We start from the raw sequence: 21,304 nt of genomic DNA, 5'->3' as shown, positions 1-21,304 counted from the left end.
GTGGAGGGTAACGAGCTCCTGGGGCTGCTGTTCACACAATGTGGTTGGGGGCCCGCCAGCAATTTTTACAGAACTACAACTGCTTTTAAAATGGCGCAGCTGGCCATGGGATGGACCCGTGACCGCTGTCACTTGTGGTTTAGCTCTTAGACGTTCAAGGTCTCCTGAGAAAAGGCTTTTCAGCCTACCCCGCTGTAAGCACAAAACTTCTCTCCAAACCGCTGCTTTAGCCTGCTCACATGCAAGACAGACTCTGGGACAGTCTCCGGTCTCACTCTCTGAAGGTTCAGACCCTACCTGAGCTAAGCTGCTGTCCTAACTCCCTCCCTCCCCCTCCATTTGGCCTATTAAACCAACCATTAACCTAATTGGCTATTAGCTGTTCTGCACAAACACCACACAGGTACACAGGGGATTGATGACTGACAGAAAGGGGCAAGGACCTCTGCCCATTGGTCATCCATCCCCCCCCCCCCGTTTCCTTTTCTTCTTCTTACCAAAATGAAGGGAGGAAGTGGCTTTCTTTTACTGCTGGCCTCGGCACGCCTACCACCTGCACAGCTGGGGCAATTTCTGGTGCAAGCTTCAGTGCTGAAGATGCTGCTTCCTCGGATGGGGACGGAGAAGGTGGGCGTTACGCTCTGCGACCAGCTGGAGCGATCCAGTGGAAGGTCCACCTGCCCCAAGGAACTGCATCGTGACTTCCAACTTCTGAAAAACGGCACCAGAGCCAAGCTTGGCCCCAAATCAACAACTGCTTCCATACAGCCACTTAAGGAGGTGCAGAGGAGGAGGGCATAGTCCACAGCAGTGGGAGGTGTGAGTCAGAAAAAAATTTCCAATGCTAATCCTTACTGTATCTCTCAGAATTTAGTGGAGGAGGGAGACTTCCTTCAGTTGTTAAACAGTGGTTCCAAACATATGTAAATACTTGGCAAAGAGAGCCCAGGACATCTGTCCCCTTCCACTGGTATCTCCCAGAACCTGGGAGGTTCCTCGCTGTGTTAAAGCAACTCATAAAGAGAGTCAGGCCCACAAGTCTCCTTCCCCTCCACTGTACAGTTATAGGTTAGACTGTAGAAGAAGAATTATCTGAAGAAGATGTGCCTACCCAGGGCCGTTGAACCTTCCCTCTTCCAGTCAGAGCTTCAGAACTTAAGATCCCATTGGGGGAAAATCCCCTTAACGGCACTGGATAAAGTATCCTTGGCGTATCCTGAGTTCTTTCCTATATTTAGAGTCGCAGAACACTTTTTTGTCTTTCCAGTTTCTTTTGAAGATGAAATCAAGGAAGAAGAGTGGTCCAGTCCCACATTTCACCGCCAGCTGTGCTCTGGCCAGGCTGGGAAGACTCTGGGATAAGAGCTTTCACGTTATGCTTTGAGCAAACCAGTATGTTTTAATCACAGCAACCAGGAAGTGGGTGAATTGCAAAATAGGAAACTTGGCTTAAATTATTGACTTAAATCATCTTGATGTAAATCAGTCTGCCCTGAAGATCCAGTTTGTGCAACGTGCCACCTACCTGTCAATATACTGCAGCCCTCTGAATCCCGCTGCTTGTTCAAGCCAGCACTCTGGCCCAGGAGCTGTTCTCCTTTCCAGAGCTTTGCTTTAAAACAGAGGTAGTGCTGTGCCTGTGAGCATGGACACGCTTCCTCTCCACTCGTAAGTTGCTGCCCGCCCCTAAACATCTGGAATCAGAGGTTTGGCCTTCTGAATCGGCATGTGGCTTCCAAGTAGGGTTGGTTTTACATTTGTTTTGAGCATTTTCTTTCCGGGCGCACTCAGCTACTAAAAATTGAGCTCTTGCAGTGGATCGCTTAAGAAAGCAGGTGAGGATTTGGCAGGACACTGGAAGATGTTGTATGAATTGGCTCTTGGCATAGCTGTCTGCTGTAATGTGGCTGCCTTGAGACTGTTTGGATTTGTGTGCATTTGTATGTATGGGAGGAGCATAGATTTCTTCAATGTGGGAGCATTTAGGATCATACCCCAGAGGCAGAGTAGACAAGCATGCATACATGGCCAATCGTGATTTAAAGTGAGAAGCCACAGCTGTTTGTAACAGCTGGAATTGGTGTTTGAGAGTAGGTTCCTCCTGAATGTGCGTTATGTATTGTTTCTGGCTCAGCCCCGCATCTCTCAAGATCAGCACTTCATCGCAAGCTGTGGCATTCCTGTGAACCGTGATATGAAAATGCTTTTTTCTGTTTGGAGTTCCCTGTTCTGGGCTTCTGAGCCTAGTTTTGTTGACAGTTTTTGTGATGCTACTGCCTCACAAGGGAGAAAAAATGTAGAGTGCTTAAGTGGAGTTCCGGTAACTTGATCAGGGTTTTTAGTATAATATGTGTACATAAGAACCAGAAAATTATCAAAGTGTTGCGAATTCAGCTCTGAGAATGTGGCAAACCTGTATAAATTACTGTTCCATCAGCTTCAAAGAGCTTGCGACTCTTGCAGTTAAAACAGCAGCTAGCAAATCACCGAAAACGTTTCCAGCATAAGACTGATGCAGAATTAAACGCTGCTGGTTTTCTTTGCACAAACTTGTTCCTGCTCATCATGACCAGGGATATATTACTCAGAAGATTAGCGAAACACCCACTCCCTTTAGGACCTGATGTTTTTGATCTAGCGCTTCCGCCAAAGTTAAGTGGCATCCAGCTATTTTGTGTGAACTCAATGCTGAGTAAATCAGAATTCTGCATCAAGGCAAGCTGAATTTAGCGAGCTGTATAAACATGTGCAAGCTTTGCGTGATCCATATTTTGGTAATCACGAGAGAGACCGGAACACTGCGTCCCTGCCGTTACAGAACTTGGAATCACTCTGATTTCTGCAGTTTTAGCAGGCAATATCCACCCATTTTTTAGATCATATCATTGCAGCCATAACAACTTTCTTTTTTTCTTTCTTATTAAATTAGAGGTTGCTCAGGGAGCTAAATTTTTGCTGTACATGCACTGAAGTGCAGCATACACACAGGTGTTGCCTATAGTGGAATAACTTGGTCTATATTCCCTCCCTCCAGAGTGTGTGTGTGTACACACAATGTTGGCTCTTGCATCACATTAATGACCCTTAGCCACACAAATATGTGTAGCCAATAATCTTCAAACCTCATAATGTGGGATTTCCCCCCTCCTGCTGCATCTCTTTCAGCCCCCTCCCCAAATTTTGTTTCTGGGAGACAATTAGGCCCTCAGGAACAACATATGGAGAAAGTGGGGATCTCTGATGGGAGTCTAGAATTGGCAGAAGTGACCGCCCTTTTTACCAAAAAAATTAAAAGTCCGTAAGTTTTTGGAATTGTGTGGTTGGATACATGCCAGAACCCTGCCAAGGAGCTCGGAGTGACCCCCCCCCCACACACACACAAACTGCATCCCCATAACAGCTTTGTTGAGAGAGTCAAGCTGAGAGAACCAGAGGAGTTAGCCGTGTTAGTCTGTAGTAGCAAAATCAAAAAGAGTCCAGTAGCACCTTTAAGACTAACCAATTTTATTGCAGCATAAGCTTTCGAGAATCAAGTTCTCTTCGTCAGATGCATGATACAAACTGGTCAAATACAGAAGAGGAGAGGGGAGAGAAGGAGAGAACGACTGCCCCAAAGTCACCTGGCCAACTTCATGGCTGTGGGAACTTGAACCTGGCTCTCTCAGATACTAGTCGATCACTGTAACCAGTGGAGCTGTAGCTGGTTCAGGAGATGGTCACTTGCTCAGTTGTAGAAGATCTAGTTTACATGCAGAAGGTCCCAGGTTCAGTCTGTAGCTAAATAGGGTCAAGTAGTAGATGATGGAAGATCTCTGCTGGAGACCCTAGAGAGCTACTGCCAGTCAGAGTAGATAAGACGGACTTTGTTGGATCAAGAATCTCCCTCTATGTAAGGCAGCTTCATGTGTTTAGCAGTTCCTCTGAGTATCTGATGTGAATTAGTTTTCCGGCAAAACCTCATTGTAAGTGTTACATTGTTTGGCTTCTGCTAGTTGCCTGCCCTTGAGATGAATAGCTGGATTCCCATGAAAAGGAATGAAGCTCATCCTCTTGTTGTCTGAAGCAAGAGCCATTTATGGACATCTTGCCTTTTGTTCATGTTCACTTTGCTTCTCGATGGGCTGTCTCGACTTCGCTGCCCTACATTTCCTGTCTTTTGACAGAGGAAGCGTGCTGAAAGAAATCTGAAGCTTTTGTGAGAATAGAGACCTTTCCTTGATTAAGTTTTCATTCAAACTACCTTTGAGTTCGGGGAAGTCTGAGCATGTGGGAAGTTTAGAGAAGATGCGCTGAGCACAATAACAGAGACACTTTTCCAAACATTCAAAAACCTTTAATTTTATATTGCGTTAAATACAGCTTGGTTTGTGTTTTTTTTTGCCACAGGCACATGTAAGGGTGAGAATTATTTTGGAGTTAGTATATTATGAAGAGTATTAAGCTCCAAATGAACTTCGTTTCTCCACAGTCTTGAGCGCTTCAAGGTGGAAACTAATTTTGTCAAGGGTGATGGGCCAGTTTTTATGAAGCTGCTCTGAGACTGGTGGTACTTCAACATTTCCCCAATAAAATGCTCTCCTGTAGCACTAGAATGCGGCGACACTCAAAGAAATTGATAGGCAGTAGATTCAGGGCAGGAGAAAGAAAGCCCCTTTGCAATTGTGCAGATTTCTTTGCCACAAAATTTCATTAATAGTCTCTAACATAGATAGCCTGAATAGGAGACAAGGTAAATCAATAGACAAGAGACCCATCAATGACTACTTGTCTTTACCAGAAAGGAAGACAACCCTGATTATAAAGTGATTTCCCCACCACCACCACCAAAGTTTTTTTATTTCTCTATGTTGCTGTAACTTGTATGCAAATTCAAGATCACAGAATCACAGAGTTGGAAGGGGCCATAGAGACCTTCTAGTCCAACCCCCTGCCCAATGCAGGATGAGCCTAAACCATCCCTGACAAATACTCACCCAGCCTCTTCTTGAAAACTGACAGTGAAGGGGAGCTCACCACCTCCCTAGGCAGCTGATTTCACCTTTGAACCACCCTGACGTGGAAAAGTTTGCACTCCCCCCCTTCCTTCTTGACAGTGGAAAAGAGCCTTTCAGATAAATAGAGTGTTTGCCATGGTGGCTGTAAATGTTTGCCATGGTGGCTCCACGTTCAGAGACGGTGACCCTTTGCATGCTGGTTGCCCGGGACACTAGGCTAGGTGGACCATAGGTGTTATCCAGCAGGGCTCTTCTCCTGTTTGGACATTGTACCTTTTAGCAGCACTAAATTTATTGGTTGTTGTGGGTTTTCCGGGCTGTATTGCCGTGGTCTTGGCATTGTAGTTCCTGACGTCACTGAGAGATCTCTGTCTTTTGGTGCTACACCTCTGAAGATGCCAGCCACAGCTGCTGGCGAAACGTCAGGAACTACAATGCCAAGACCACGGCAATACAGCCCGGAAAACCCACAACAACCATCGTTCTCCGGCCGTGAAAGCCTTCGACAATACAACTAAATTTATTATTCATTCCAAGTCAGGGGTAATGTTAATTCCTTTCAAATAATGAACAAATGATTATATTGCAATATTTATAACCTGCCTTTTAATTAACGTCTTCCAGGCACCTTTAGGATTGTATGATATATAGTCATCTAATTGATCAGACCAACCATACGCATGAAATCAGTGTTGCATAGAGTGGCATTGCCAACAACTCACCTGTGTTTTGATGCAGCTTCCTCTGTAAGGTGTGTGTGTGTGTTTTAAATTCAATTTTGAGATGTACGTTTTCGAGCGGAAAACAAAAGATGAGTGACTAGAAGCAAAGCACCCATAATGATTCCGTATCACTAACTTTGCATATGTAATAATACAAGAATTCCATTGTTAGATCGAACACAAGATCTATTTACATGCCAGAGCTCTGTCTCTATCTACCTTAGGAAGCTAAAGGTAGCTTTAGGAAGCTTTGAGTTGGTATGACGGTTTATTAGAGAAGAAAAGGCTTAACCAAAAAGCACTTCTGTCCAGGGCTGTGTGCTCTCTGCCCTTAAAACACAAATCTTGCACCAATAGCTGTATTCTGTGGCATGCGCAAACTATATTGCTTGTTTTATTTTGCATTTTGCCTAGTTGTGCAGTTTTTATTAAAATGCACAGTGATATGAGTTACAACATTTTTGCTTCGTTAATCAAGCAAGTTTAGCAATCCTTCTGGCTTCTGTATCACCCACATCTTTCCAAGAATGTCTTTATACCCATCAGGGCAACCAGACTTGGCTTTTTAAAATTGAAAAAAGAGTCACACTCTCATCTAAATTTTGTAAGTATTATTTATTTACTTCATTTGTATCCCACTTTTCTTTCCAGTGGGAACCCAAAGTGGCTTACAACATTATCTTCTGCTCTATTTTGCCCTCACAACAACCCTGCGAGGTAGATTAGGCTGTATGTGTGGCTGGCCCAAGCTCACGCAGCAAGCTTCCATGGCAGAGTGAGGATCCGAACCTGGGTTTCTCAGATCTTAGTCCAACACTAACCACTACGCCATGCCGGTAATGCCATATTCTGTGGGGGTCGAAGCACTCACACGTGCAAACAGATAGAGAGCGAACTTGGTGTATGGCGTACTTTTAGTGCACTGATGTTGGGCTGAAGGTATGAGTTCAGCTTTCTCCTTTGTGGTCATAGATCCAGAGGAGTTAGCCGTGTTAGTCTGTAGTAGCAAAATCAAAGAGAGTCCAGTAGCACCTTTAAGACTAACCAATTTTATTGTAGCATAAGCTTTCGAGAATCACAGTTCTTTTCGTCAGATGCATGGAGGGCAAAAAGAAACTGGTCCCCTCTCCTCCTCTATATCTGACCAGTTTCTTTTTGCCCTCCATGCATCTGACGAAGAGAACTGTGATTCTCGAAAGCTTATTCTACAATAAAATTGGTTAGTCTTAAAGGTGCTACTGGACTCCTTTGTGGTGGGTTCATGATCAGCGAACGGCAATTGTGGTTGCATACCTCACAATCTGGCTGTGAGAACATCACGGGAAGGGCATGATAGAATATATGTCTCTTTTCTCCTCTCCCCCCCCACTGTTCTCATTTTTGTACATCAAACTGTCCCTGGATAGTTGCAGGTTGCTTTGATGCACCGTTTCCCCTGCTTGCTTAACTCGGAAATGACTCTTGTTTGGAGATTAGAAATATCAATAAGCAAACAGTCCTGATTTTCTCTGGCAAGCTGTCATGTACTAGTTCAGAGAACACTGTTAGTTCAGAACATTAGGTGCGGTTGGGATCTTTTGTGTTTCGGTCTCCTTGGCAGTTCAGAAGATGAGGGGGAGTAGAGCTAGATTTAGGGGTGGAAATGAGGGCAAGCTGGATAAAGAGATAGAAATAAGGCAGGATTTTAAAACTCAGCACTCTGCTGAGCTCAGCCCATTGTTGGGGCAGCAGATTATCAAAATGACTATAGCGAGTCAGACCAGATAGTTTTCATTAGCCACAGCTGACATCAGAAACTGTCTTCTCCCTTTTCTTAATTATGAATTATGTCGTAGTTGGCCTGTTGTAGAAATGTCTTCCTGAGATGCAGGAGGGGGAAGAACGTGTGTAGTTTATTGCAGGGGTCCACAACACGGTGCCTGTGGGCACCATTGCAGCTGCCAGTACCTTTCCTGGTGTCCGCCAAGTGTTTTTAGAAAGTGGGTGAGGCCATATGGGGCGTTTGCCAAGTATGACTTCTGTTTGGCCATTAGAGATTTGATTGGCTGTGGAAATTTTTAAAAACATTGCTTTGGCAGAAGCTACTTTCATAGCACAAGGGTCTTCACTGTGTTACTGAAAGTAAGACGTAGCAGCCTTTTTGTGGCTGGCTGTGCCTCCTGCAGCACACTGTGTCAGAATTCCAAATGTGCCCACAGACTCAAAAAGGTTGGGGACCCCTGTTCTACAGTCTCTTCGAGCTAAGCTACAAGAGACGAATTAACATGAGGAGGAGCGCGTGAAGGGAGTTGCAATGTTAGCCAGGAAGCTGAGTTTTAAGAGAGATCGGGAGGCTTTGTCAATTTCCCCTCTCTACAGAGCCAGGGAGATGCTGGTCAGAGGGTTTCTTAATTTCCTCTTGGCCTCTTAGAAGGGGAGGTGAAACTGACAGAGACTTCTGGAGGCAAAGAGGAAATTAACAAACCTTCTGAGCTGTGATCTCCCTGGCTCTGTAGAGATGGTAAATTAACAAAGCCTTCCGATCTCTTTTAAAACTCAGCTTCCCAGCCATCATTGCAACTCTCTTTACGTGCTCCTCCTCCTGTAATTCTTGTAGCTTGGTTCTCAGTGTCACGTAAATGAAGCCAGTATATTCCATCTGCAGCAACTGGAGGAGCTTTCTGAGACAGTGTCTTAGCTCATTGGTATTCAGCAGCTGGCAAATGTCCATCCCATTCCAGTACTTTTTGAGGGGTTTCAGAAGGGGAGGAGGAGAGAGTTGTTTGACCAATCAACAAAGGGGAAAGGAAATCCATTTTTCTAACCCCAAAGGCTCAAAGCCAATGGCATCATTTTCCCCAGGGTAAGGTGGAACGTGCACTTGCCATGCTAGGAGTGATGAGCCACACAGCCTTACATCCTTCGGGAAAGATGCGGAAAGTTATTGTCTTGGACAAATTGTGTTTTGGACAAATTGTGTTTTGGCAATCTAGTCAATGATGGCTGGTCCCATGGCCCATAAAGGAAGGACTCACTAAGAGTACTTGTCTGAAGGAACCAACTGAGAGAGTGCTGGATTCTACTTGAGAGAGGAGATGCACATTATGGGGTTTTGGCCCTCTGAAGCATTTATTGTTGAATTTATTTATAGTCCACCTTTCTCATTGAGACTCAGGTGGATTGCACATTGTAAGTTAATGCAGTCAATAGGTACCTAATAAGCAATGTAATAGGACTAGGATTACATCAGTCTGAAGCAAACAAATTAATGCAGTGACAATAGAAAGCAAAATGCAAGAATAAAGGAGGCTTTCCCACTACAAACCATTCCTGAAAACCCTGCTTTGTTCTTTTGCAGGTGGTGCAACGTGAAGAACCTTTATGAGATCCAAATGTCTGCTGGGTGGATGATGTACCTTTGGTAATTAAGGTGATGACAGAGTTAATTGTTTTTTTTTTTCTTACCAAATAAAAATGCCGTTTTCTCCTGCTGTTGATTTTGTTTCCTAACAGCAAAAAGTGATACATTAAGGCTCAATAGCACTGGTTTCTGGAGGGGTGTTCAGTCTTAAACTGTTCCTGTCATATTTTTACTCCTCTGCATCTTTTGCTAGCCCGCCCGGAAGAGACAGAGGCCGTACATAGGGATACATGGTGCATTCTCAAGTGCTTCCTGTGACCAAAGCAGCATAGAGTTGTCTTTCTAGAATGCCTGGTGTGACCTGGCTAGACACACAGTATAGTCTGTAATATAAGCACTGGCCTGTCCAGATGTTTAGAACCCATGATAGGCATGCTGCCGAATAATGGTTTGAGGTAGGCAATAAAGCCTCTGTTCTTTTTTAGACAGAGTATGTCCTCAGACTGTATTGCGATGTTACCAACAGATAAAGTTGCCGTCTGATCATTCTATATTTGCTGTCTTTGAAACAATGTGAATGATGCTTCCAGGAGGTAATGAAGGAACTTCTTTTCTGGCCAGGAGGCAGCTTGCTGAGTTGTCCATCCATTTTTGCTTCCTTAACCAGCCAAATGAATTGCACCAATCTTAAATAACATTCTCTGGACAGTAATTCCTTCTAGATCAAAAGGGTCATATACCTTAATGTATATTGTGCCTGAATGCCATTTTGTTCTGTTCTGGTTTTCATTTGGCCTTGATAAATCACGTCTCATCTTCTCGCATATAAGAGAGGATATAATATGAATGCTTGGGTTTCCCCCCCTCTTTTGTATTGGTTCTGACAAGTGGTTTAAATATTTTTAAAGTTGATGTTCAGTTTTAAGATATTATTTATTTAAAACATTTATATGCCGTCTTCCTACCCAACAACAAAACACAATTTCCCGTGCAATAACAATGTCTCCCTATTTTATTTACAGTAATTGCATAATTTAACAGAACTATACCACATGTAACCAGTTCTAGGAAAAATTATTTTGCAGGCGTCATATATGCTCCAAAGTCCATACATAAAGTGTCCAGTGCTTCAAGTGCTCTGTTAATATTGCAACAGGTATTAAAGTGCAAATGCTTCCTAGCACCATGTGTACATTAATTATTTCATACAAGCTCGCCTTATATTCCAACTGGAGTTGGGTATAGTCCAAGATTTGGTTCCAATAAACTGTGTAGTTCACAGATTACAAGTAGACCTTTGCGTGTATTCTTTAGGTGTACATTGATAATTCTGTGAATTCTGTGAATTCTTCCTACCCAAAACAGTGTCCCCAAGGCAGTGGTCATTAAAACACAAACCATTTAAAAGGTCAAGCTGGATAGCCACATGGCGTTAGTTTGTTTGTAGCAGTAGAAAAGAGCAAGAGACCAGTGGCACGTATAAGACTAACAAAATTTGTGGCTTACAGCTCGCTTCTTCAGATACAGCTAGAATGTGAGTCCATCTGTCCTTGTATCTTGGGGAGTGGAGTGATTACAGAAGCCAAATGATGATAGCCGGTGAATGACGATAGCAGGTGTGATGGGATAGGGCAGGGTTAGGGTAGTGGGTGTGTGTGGAGAAATCAGCATTGGTAATGAGACAGGAAGCCTAGGTCTTGATTCCATTTACACCATTTAAAACAATATTTTAAAATTGTGAAAATCATAAAATTATTATGAGATTTCCACCTGGGAAGGCGTTGTCATCTCTGTGCTTGGCACTCAAAGGCTGACAGATGAAGGTAATGCTCGAAGAAATATACCATATTTATTTGAAAGGAAGATGACCCTGAATCCCCCCTTTTTAAAAAAAGGCTCTACAAATGACTTTAAATTTAATATGATCCCTCCCTCCCCGAAAGAGGCAAGCCCGCCATTGGTGTTGTCCAGCCCCCAGGTCCCGCCCCCAGCTGTAAGCTTTCAAGAGTTCTGATATCACAGACCTCTGCTGTTTCCTCGCTTCCTCTCTAAAGGCTCAATCAATGCAGGCCAGAAAATATCAATCCGCAGGACACAGCTGCTAGAAGGGGCATTTTCCTCTCTCTCCCTATATGCTTTCTACCCTAAAGAAGAGAGTGTCCCGGCAACCTGGTCTCACTGGCTGCATCCAGCTGATAGAGAGTCTGGCCCTCTTTGCTCCTCATCATTTTCTGGCTCTGGCTCATGAAAGAAAAGAGGGCACCATTGTGGGAGTAGCAGCCCCCCCTCAGCAGCCCCTGCCCATCACAAAATGAGAACTTTACATAAATTTGTATCTAAGTTTAATGACCTCGCCCCAAAGTTAAATCATCTTGTATTCAAGTAAATGCAGGATATAGTAAATTTATTTATTCGTCATTTATATTCCACCTTTCTCAGTGAGACTCGAGGCGGATTACGCAGTGTGAGATTAGTACAATCATTGGCAAGGACAAGGGCAGGCATTTCCATACAGTGTCAAGAACATTTCCATAAAAAATGTCATGGGGTAAATGATAAATACAGCAAACACCTAAATTGTCCCACTGGAGGGAAGCGTTTTGGATTCTCCCCTGTTTTAAAGGCACTACAGACATTTCCTAATCTTAAATGGAAGCTTGAAGGTTGATTCCGCACACGTTGGATAATGCACTTTATGAATCGTTTGAGGTGGATTTTTTGTTCAGCACACAAAAAACCCTGTTCCAAATGATCTATAAAGAGGATTGGAAGTGCATTATCCAGTGTGTGCGGAATCACTCGAAGATTCCATGAGTGCATGCGTGCGGGCATCCCTGGACAGGAGCTGGTCTTCTGTTACATAATCCTTTGTGGAACTTAGGCCGTGGCATCCCTTGGGCCACGTATCCTTTAATGGGATCTCTCAAAGGAGCTGCTCTTTGTACATTTTACCCTTTGTTTGTACATTTTACCCTTTTGTTCCCTGAAGGCTCTCACCATTATCAAGCTGTCTATGCTGCCAAAAATCGGGAATGTTCTCATAGTTTTTGTTCTTGGCTCTGCTTTGTGCTGAATTCCTGCTGTGAGAGGCCTCTTTTTCTCCCACTTTCTTAATTTCAGCCCCACAGATGCTATCAGAATTCCCTCTTCCTGCGCTGCATCCCTACCTCCTTCCGTTCTGCTTTCTCTCCTGTCCAATATTCACTTCTGGGTTGGACTGAAAGTTGTGCATGTTGGAGAAGAATTGCATTCTTCTGGTTAAGATAAAGCAAGTATTAGCTTTCTTTTATACTTGTGTTAAAATTACACACAGACGCTTTCAGGAAACAAAAAACTTGGAGAACAGTGATTATCAAATGCACTCGATCAACATGTCCGTGACGGAGAAATGTGCACATCTCATTTAGGTCAAATAATCCTTACGTTTAAATACGTTTCAGAAGTCGAATATCTGAATTTATCACGCCTTATTTCCAGCACTGTAACAGCTAATCTTTTAAATCTTGTTGAACTTCGTAGAGACCATATATGTTGTGTCCCCTTAAATTAAGTTCCAACCTAAATGTATATATGCTCTGAAAACTGTCTTCCACCTTGAATGAAGACATTCTACTGCTTAACTCTAGAATATTTCATAAAACTAGGAGATTTCCAACTTTGCTGATTCGCTTCCTTCTTTTTAAATTTTTCTCCGGTCCCTTACAGTGAAATCCTAAGAAGAGTTACTCCAGTCTAAGCCCATTGAAGTCAGTGGGCTTAGACTGGTGTAAATCTGCTTAGGATTTCACTGCTAGTGGCAACAGCATCGTTTTAATATATCTGAATGCTGAGACAAACATTTGAACATGTATACTTATTGACAAAATTCTTTTTATGATTAAGGACGAGTTTGCATCTTTTTTGAAAAGGCCTAAGGCATTAACCAAAACTATATATTATATAATATTAAACATTATTATTATATAATAATAACGGAGAAGAAATGGAGTTTAGTACTGTACTTGTCTCAGATCTTTTAAATTTGTGACACGATTGGTTTATTTTACAATATTATTTTACAAGATTTCCAGCCTCCAAGAGAACACTACTTTCTAGAGGAACAGCAATTTCTTACTTCTTCAGCTTTGTATTGGTTTTTTACTAATCTTCTGTCTTTGTAAACTTCCATTTATTTACCCTATGTCATTGTTTATTGAAATGTCCTTGATATTGACGGTGCTAATCTCACACTATGTCATCTGCCTTGAGTCTCAGTGAGAAAGGCGGACTATAAATGACATGAATAACAACAACAATAACAATATCAGTAATAATATATTACTTTGACCAAGTTCTTTTTACCTTTAGCTGTATGTTGCCCGTGTCAGTTGACCTGGCTCATAAACAAGTAAACTATTTGGGAGTGCTCATTTCCCATTTTATTTAATTTTTTGTGTTGCTTATTCCCAGATAATTTTATCTTTCTCCTGCTGTTTTGAAGTTGAAATAAAAATGGATTTAGTTGAAGGGTTGGATCCAAATACCTCCTTATGTGAATGGAAGGTCTGCTCTGACCCTCCAGTTAAATTCCTCATATGGCTTCCTCCTTTGTGGTGCCTTGTGTTAGGACTGTGTGTATCATAACAGGGATGTCACAGGCTTTTGTGTGAAAGGTCCTGTCCTCTTGAGTGGCCCACTAGATTGGATGCAGCCTTCTGTGGCTGCATTTCTGAAGGTGTGCAACACAAGTTCAATTGCCAAGAGAGGTGGAGGTGAACTGTTCTGGCTAATACGGCTGCAGTTTTAAAATCTGAGCATTATTCTTACTTTGTGAATTGTTTTTTGTGTCCCTGCAGCTTGATCTTGCGGGGTTCAACTGCCTGGGTCTAAGGAAATAAAGCAGGATATAAATATTTTAATCTAGATTAATAGATTCCCCTCTCCAACTGTGACTCCTGCTCCACGCCCCATCCCATTTTTGAGAAGCAGGGGCTGCAAAGAGGAGGGGACAGGAAAGCCCCTTTCTGTGTGCAAAAATGTGCCCGTGGTTCGCTTGAACCCACACATTGATTTGGGCTTGGTATTCATCAGTAAGATTTTTCTACAGTTCGATATTTTCCAGATCTTTCATAGTAAGTTTGAAGAACAATCAACAAAACCTAGCTCTTTTTAAGAACTAGGCTGGATTTGGGTGCCCAGTTCTTATTTATCATGCTTAAAACAAGGGGAGGGGGGAAGCCGTTGAAACAGGAACTAGCCCCTTCATTTTCATTTTAGTGTTTGTACAGAAATGAAACACTAAGCACTGAAAAGATGTAGAACAAGAACGAAAGTTCTTTTTTCAGTTGCTTGTTTTTTAACCAGTGCCTAAATGAGAATGAAGAGTTGGTACCTGTTTTAAGGATCAGCGGTTTTTAGTTCTTAGTGTCTCATTTCTAACTGTTGAGAATCAAGATTCAAAATGAAAATTAATAACAAATTCCTGCGTCTAGTACTTAAAAATAAGAACAGAGACGTGGTTTTGTTTTACCAGCTAGATCTCGTTCTGAGCAATGAGACGAGAACTAGACACTGAAAGCTAGCTGCTGCTTAAAAATTGCTCCGAGCTCTTGTTCTTTAAGTAGTAAAACAAAGAAAACAGGCACTAGCTCTTAACTGCTAAACAACTAATAACAAAAGCATAGCTGTTCCTAGCAAGTCCCTCTTTCTAGCACTTAAATCTAAGAATGGAAAGCTAGTTCCTGTTTCGCTGATTAGTTGTTCTTGGTTACCATTCAGGGACAGTTAAAAAAACCCAAATAAGTGAGTACTAGATCAAATCAAGCTTGAATTCTCCCTAGAAGCTAAACGGACAAAACTGAGGCTATCGTACTTCGGCCATGTCCTGAGAAGACAAGATTCTCTAGAAAACTCAGTAATGCTAGGAAAAGTGGAAGGCAGTAGGAAAGGGAGAAGACCCAAAACGAGATGGCTTGACTCAATGAAAGAAACCACGTCCTCCAGTTTGCAGGATCTGAGCAAGTCTGTTAATGATAGGACATTTTGGAGGTCTCTCATTCATAGGGTCATCTTAGGTCAGAGGCGACTTGATGGCACATGACACACGCACCCCCCATTCAGGACCAGGTTTCTGCACAAGTGAGATGAGCGGCCTCTGGGAGCATTATGACTACCAGGGCACCACTTGGAGCAAGCCGAGCTGCCTTCCCCATAGCTGTTCTTGTTTCCTTCTCTCCTCCCATTGGGATCTGGACTTCTACAAGAAGACTTGGGGGAGCTTAAGGAGGGTGAATTTGGGAGGGGGGACCTTGACAGGTTATAATGCCATAGAGTCCAACGTCCAAAACAGTCATTTCCTTCAGGGGAGCTGATTTCTGTAGACTAGAGATCAGTTGTAATTCCGGGAGATCTTCAAGCCCCACCAGGTCTCCAGGTTGACGAACCTTCCCCCAAGTGGCCTGTGCTCCCTGATCTCTCCCACACTCTTTCCCCCTCCCTAAAGCTGAAGCCAAGAGCTTTCCAAGTAGGTGGCATTCCCAAGTGGAATGCCTTTTAATGTAAAGCATTCGAGATTATGGTTGAACGTTGCCTGCTGCACCTCTCTTGATAACCCACTATTTCCCCTGCAGGGCCTTGCGCTCTGCGGATGAGGAGCTTCTGGTGGTCCCCAGCCCACAAGACATTTGTCCGGCCTCAACCAGGGCCAGGGCCTTTTTGGCCCTGGCCCCGGCCTGGTGGAATGCACTCCCAATCGAGATATGGGTCCTGTGGGACTCGTTACAGGGCTTGCAAAATGGAGATGTTCCGTCAGGCCTTTGGCTGAGAACCAACGAATTGTCCCCTGCCTGTTCTCCCCGCGTATTCCATCGCAGGCTGCCCCAGGCTTATATCATTGCTGCATTCATGCTTTTAGTGAATTCAGTATAGCCTATTTTGTGTATGGTGCCTATCTGCTTTATATTGTACTCATTTTAAATAGGAGTTTTAGAAAATTGTTGATGATTTTAATATTTTCTTGTTGTTAGCCTCCCGGAGCCCGCTCGTGGGGAGGGCGGGGTATAAATGTGATCTATAAATAAATAAAAAATAAATAACAGTTGATCATGTAGTAACTGAGACATGCAAAGAAACTTGCAGAGAATGATATTCTTTACAGTGGATGTATGGATTTCCCCTCTTTCCACTGAACTTTCCTCTAAGAAGCTTCAACGTTAAATGCTAATTAGAAGATGCATTTACTATTTTGCTGCTTTGTCTTCACTTTCTCTGAGGAAGCCTGCCAGGGCCTGCAATAGATGCTTTAGGGATGGGAAATGGAGGAGCAGGCGTGTGAGAAAGAAGTGGCTTTTTTGTTTTGATCAGTAGTTTTTCAAAAGTGAAAATACCTAGTTCCCTGTTCTGGTAAGTTGTTTTTAAAATGCATTTTAAGCAGCTAGAAGTTTGCAAAACCTGAAATCAAGGGATTTTTCCCCCCCGTTTGAAGGAAATGGGTGTTAGCTCCTCCATATATTTGAAAACCCTGGCCAAATTTTTACTCAGCATTAACTTACTGATCTGTTCCTTAGTGTGGGAGAAGGCAGGAGGCTGCAGTTACTCAGTGAGGAGGGAAAGGCACTCTACTTGCAAACAGGTACTTTTTCTTTCCAACGTGGCTCTAGAGCTGAAAACAAATTTCTGAGCTAAGCCTCTTAGGAGGTCTGGGCTCAGATTAAGTGATTAATTCCAGAAGAGGAGCCGTGGCTAGCCTGTTGTAGAAAAACCAAAAAAGGAATATTGGGCCACTGTAAAAGACTGAGAGATTTATTGTTGCACAGCTTTCATGTCTAGAGATTACTTCATCGGAGATGTGAAATGAATTCTCTGTGATCAGATATAGCTAGTACACACATGGCAATAGAAGGGGACATGGAGGTTAAAATATTATGGAATGCAAGAGGTACGATTTGTGACACTGATACGCAGAACTCAGAAGTACAAGATTACATAGGTGCAGCGACCATTCACAATGTTCATTACAATATTTATTGCAGTCCTGATTAATACTATTAATTACTGTTATGTTAAATTCTAATTATTCATCGTTTGCTTATGTTACAATAAAATCTGACATTCTTTGAGATGCCACAAAACTCCTTTTTTGTTTATAAGGAAGGAGAGTAATTGTAAAACGGGTTGGTGCGTGATGTCTCGGCGCTCTAGGAATTGGCCCATCTCTAGGGCTTTACCACAGAGATAAGAAAATTCCCTGAGTAACGTGGTATCACTTCCAGATACAACCTGGAAGTCATGTTATATAGAGTTACTCTTTTCTCTTCCTTTTTGTTTCTGATGGAGCAAAAAGCCCAGGAGCTTTATGGGCTCCAGGCACTGCGTGGACGAGTTAAATGATGCAAAATCAAAAAGAGTCCAGTAGCACCTTTAAGATTAACCAATTTTATTGTCGCATAAGCTTTCAAGAATCACAGTTCTCTTCATCAGATGCGTGGAGGGCAGAAAGAAACTGGTCAAATATAGAGGAGGGAGGAGGAGAGGAGGGATGTAATTAAATCCATTAAACAATGCAAAAATGACATAGTAGAATCCTGCTTACATTTCTGGAAATGCAAAATTTCTGGAAGCCGAGTGTATAAGAATTGAGAAGTTATTACATAATACACTCCCCCTAGCCAGTGCTGTCCTGTATCTGAGCTGTATTTTGAATGTTGCTTTTTCCTCTGGGAGACACGTGCATCATTAAATGTATGTCATTGCCCCTCTCAAGTCCTCAATTCATTATAAAATGAAGAATATTTTTTATTACATGCTTCGAGCTTACTTTGATTAAATACTGTTTGAATGAGCAATTACTTAGTTTTTCAGGATGCAAATACTTTGTGTGTGTGTGTGTGTGTGTTTGTTTGTGTTTGTGTTTTGGGGGGGGTCCAGTGTATGAAATGAAATCATTTACCCCTCCCAATATAGTCTGCAAGGCAAACGTCAGATAAAAACTATTCCTCCAGTGAAAGCTGGCTAAAGAGAAGCTTTTCCAGGTCTGTTTTCTATTTGGCTTTCTCCGTTTAAAAAAAGTGAATTTATACTTGTCTAAATAGAAATCCATAGCTCTTTAAGGATGCCAGCCACATGGCTGCCTCTTTATATTAAGGTGGAGACAACTGTGATTGAATGTCAGTGGATATCCTGTGCAGCTACTTCAGTGTAGCCTCCCAGGGCAATGAAGTTAATGATGGATTGACCGGCTTTTAGAAGCACAGCGTGCTCTTGAATCATTCATCCGACAGCAAGTGCCTGCTTTGTCTTCTGCAACATTTTGGTTAGAATCTGCAAAAGGGAGCTGTGATGCTGCTTGCTGCGGACACAAGGAGCAAAGGGGCCTTTAACTCAGAGCCAAGCTACAAGTGACTCCTGACACAGGTTGGACACTTGTCAGCTTCCCTCAAGTTTTGATGGGAAATGGAGGCGCCCTGGTTTTACAGCTTGGCTCTCCATTACAGCTGCAAGACCAGGATGCCTACATTTCCCATCAAAACTTGAGGGAAGCTGACAAGTGTCCAACCTGTGTCAGGCATCACTTGTAGCTTGGCTCTCAGTAACAGAGCACATGCTTTACACACAGAAGGCTGGAATGGCAGATGTGTGTTCTTAAAGCCCCCCATGGTCGTGTGATGGCCAGTTAGACACACACGCGTGGCATTCGAGGATGTAAATCTGCTTATCCGTTGCACGTGTGTAGAATATCACACTTCTGTTGGGTATCCACAATTGACACAAAGCATGGAGCCATTCTTAGGTCTTGGAGAAAAATAAGGTCGTCTTGAAAGAGTCTGTCTCGGTAGGCTCCCAGCGCTTCAGTTGGCTGTGAATTGAGACTGCCTCGGGCCTGACGACAAAAGCCAGGAACTTCTCGGCTAGGGAAACATCCTCTCCCCCCCCTTTTAAGTGGTGGGTTTCAAAGAAGGCAATCGGGGACAAGAAGAGTTAAAGCCGGTTGCTAATAGCGCCTTCTTAAATTGGGTCATCTAATGCTGCACTCTCCTTCTACATTGTATTAAGGGCTGTGGTATAAAAGGGCCATTCATGAGTTTTATTGACTCTCTTGTGATGGCCAGACTTGCCACGGGCGCATTGTGAAGAATAAAGACCCTCCCCTGATAGAGGGACCTTGGTCCCAGTTCCCAGCCAGGAAGTGAGGGGGAGTGCAGAAGCACAAAACAGTGTGAAGATTTATATACATTTCGAAACCCTTAGAAGTTGTCGGGAGTGGGTAGAGCAACCCTGGGCTATCTTGTGTTACCCTGAATGGCTCCATCCCAACTGATTTATCCAGCTACCACCTATTGTCTTAAGGTTAAATTGGGCAGTGTCAGAAATAACAAGAAGTGGATTTCCAAAGACATCCCATTCCTCATTTCTTCTGTCTGCACAACCATCTCTGTTTGCGTTTTCTCTGATTTGCATTGGGGTTGGGGAACAAAATTCCTCATCCACCTTGTTCTCCAATGGTTTATAGAAGAAAGCTTTTTTTTTTTGCTATGTACTGTGCTAGGCACTTCCCAATCAGCTACTTAGCAAACCTTTAATATGACTTTAAAAAGTTTCTGTAAGTTCGGTAGCTTTGGTAAATGTTTCCATCACCGTCTCTGCAATTCGGCTTTCCTTCAACCAGTTTTTCTTTGGGCAGTCTTATCCTGAGTTCATGCCAACTGGTGAGAAAGCTTGAGCTCTGGCTTTAACAGGCAGGTTAAGAAAGAGCGTGCTTTGCTTTTCAGGCCGAGGGAGTTACCTTCTCAGCCTGTTTTTATAGGAACTATCAACTGGCTGCTAAAGAGATTCCATAGAGTTAATTAGATTTGTAAGAAAAGCCCAGTTTGTTTCCCTTGCCCGTATCTTTTTGAGTGAGCGCAGTATCCTTTTGCCAGCTACAGCCATTCAGATATCACCAGTAAATGGGGCACAGACGCACGGCTGTCTCCTTTTGCTTGTCCCCTGCATCTGACACCCTTGGGCTAGGAAGGTTTGCAGAGGTAATTTCCCCTCCAGCTCCCTGCATTTCAAGGAGCTGGAATGGGGAGTATTCAGTTTGCTTAGCTTCTATTCATACAAGAACAAATATAAGGTCAGGGTTAAACAACAGAGTTTACTTTTCCTTGTGTCTGCCAGGGCAGAGTAATAACGGGAAGTGCTCTTTGTTCATGCTGCTATTCGCACAGTATTTAATGTTTTAATAGGAGACACTCTAATGGCAACACTGAGACTACTTTTGTGTAGTAATAGGCCTGAAATAGGAAATAAAAGAGGAGGGTTTTTTGACCCTTTGTCCTCACTGCAGTATCCCGCCCCCCCCTTCCCAAGTACCAAAAGGGAGAATTTTAATTCCTGGTTTAGAGAGGCAGCTCTGAGACACTGCTGCTCTATGGCAAGATGGAGGGAGAGGTGAGAAGGTGGGTGTGAAAAATGATTGTTAAATGTTTCCAGGTTCTTTAAAGGGGTAAAGGAGAATACTATTTTTAGGGAATGAAAAAGACAACTAACACAGGTTTATATGACTAGATAGTATGGAGAGAAGGTACCACTCTGAAATGTGAGGGTAGAGGGATGCTGTCATTTTATAATACTAGGACTCAATCATCCAGTGAAATTGTATGCACCGGACAGGAAATAGGAAGTGCTTCACACAGCACGTTGTTAACTTATGGAACTCACTGTCGCAAGATACGGGGATGGCTTTAAATGATTGACTGTCCTTAGCCATGGTAGTCCAATGGAACACACCTTTGAAAACCAGGTCCTGATGTGCATACAGGGGTATAACTATCAGCTTGTCCAGTTGTGAGGTTCCCAGAGGCAACTATTTGCTTTTGGCGTTGGAATGAGTGGCCAGTGTTAATTGCTGGTAGCTCAGCCTCCGTTCTGCAGACTCTCACATATACTTGAGGAATGTTCTTCTTAGCAGCCGAAGAACTAATAGGTCTTGAAGCCATCTAGGTAAAAACTTCCTTCTGCCGATGCTGAACCTGGTGCAGTGAACACACTTGAAGTCAGTGAAATTCACTCAGTGGCTCGGGAGCCACCTGTGGGTCTTGCAAGCACCATTCCGCCAGTGTATTTCAGGAAAATTGACAGTTTCTTAATAGGGATCCCAAACAAATTTATTTTCTTAAAATGAAACACAGCCTGCCCATGACGATTATATCAAAGTTGTCAAGATGTAGGTGTTCTGAGTTTGAGAACGGGTCAACATATGCAACCGATTGAGGCGGCGGAATGGAGCA

At 43.0% G+C, this 21,304-nt stretch overlaps 1 protein-coding gene across 4 annotated transcripts in view; it reads left to right on the top strand.

The window, feature by feature from the left end:
* Positions 1–21,304, top strand: part of PTPRA (protein tyrosine phosphatase receptor type A) — a 199,335-nt gene that overhangs the window by 91,435 nt on the left and 86,596 nt on the right. For 2 of the 4 annotated variants that reach the window (XM_054990369.1, XM_054990371.1), the window contains one exon: positions 9,054–9,125. The exons of 1 other annotated variant lie outside the window; for it this stretch is intronic. The gene's annotated coding sequence lies outside the window, so the exon portion shown is untranslated. Of the gene's footprint in view, positions 1–9,053; positions 9,126–16,599; positions 16,666–21,304 lie in introns of those variants that run through there. One more of the 4 variants, XM_054990373.1, reaches the window with a different exon arrangement.

Source organism: Eublepharis macularius, chromosome 10 (assembly GCF_028583425.1).
Source record: "Eublepharis macularius isolate TG4126 chromosome 10, MPM_Emac_v1.0, whole genome shotgun sequence".
Classification (NCBI taxonomy): Eukaryota; Metazoa; Chordata; class Lepidosauria; order Squamata; family Eublepharidae; genus Eublepharis; species Eublepharis macularius.
Note: the sequence above shows the minus strand (reverse complement) of the source record. Positions and strands in the feature narration are given on the sequence as shown.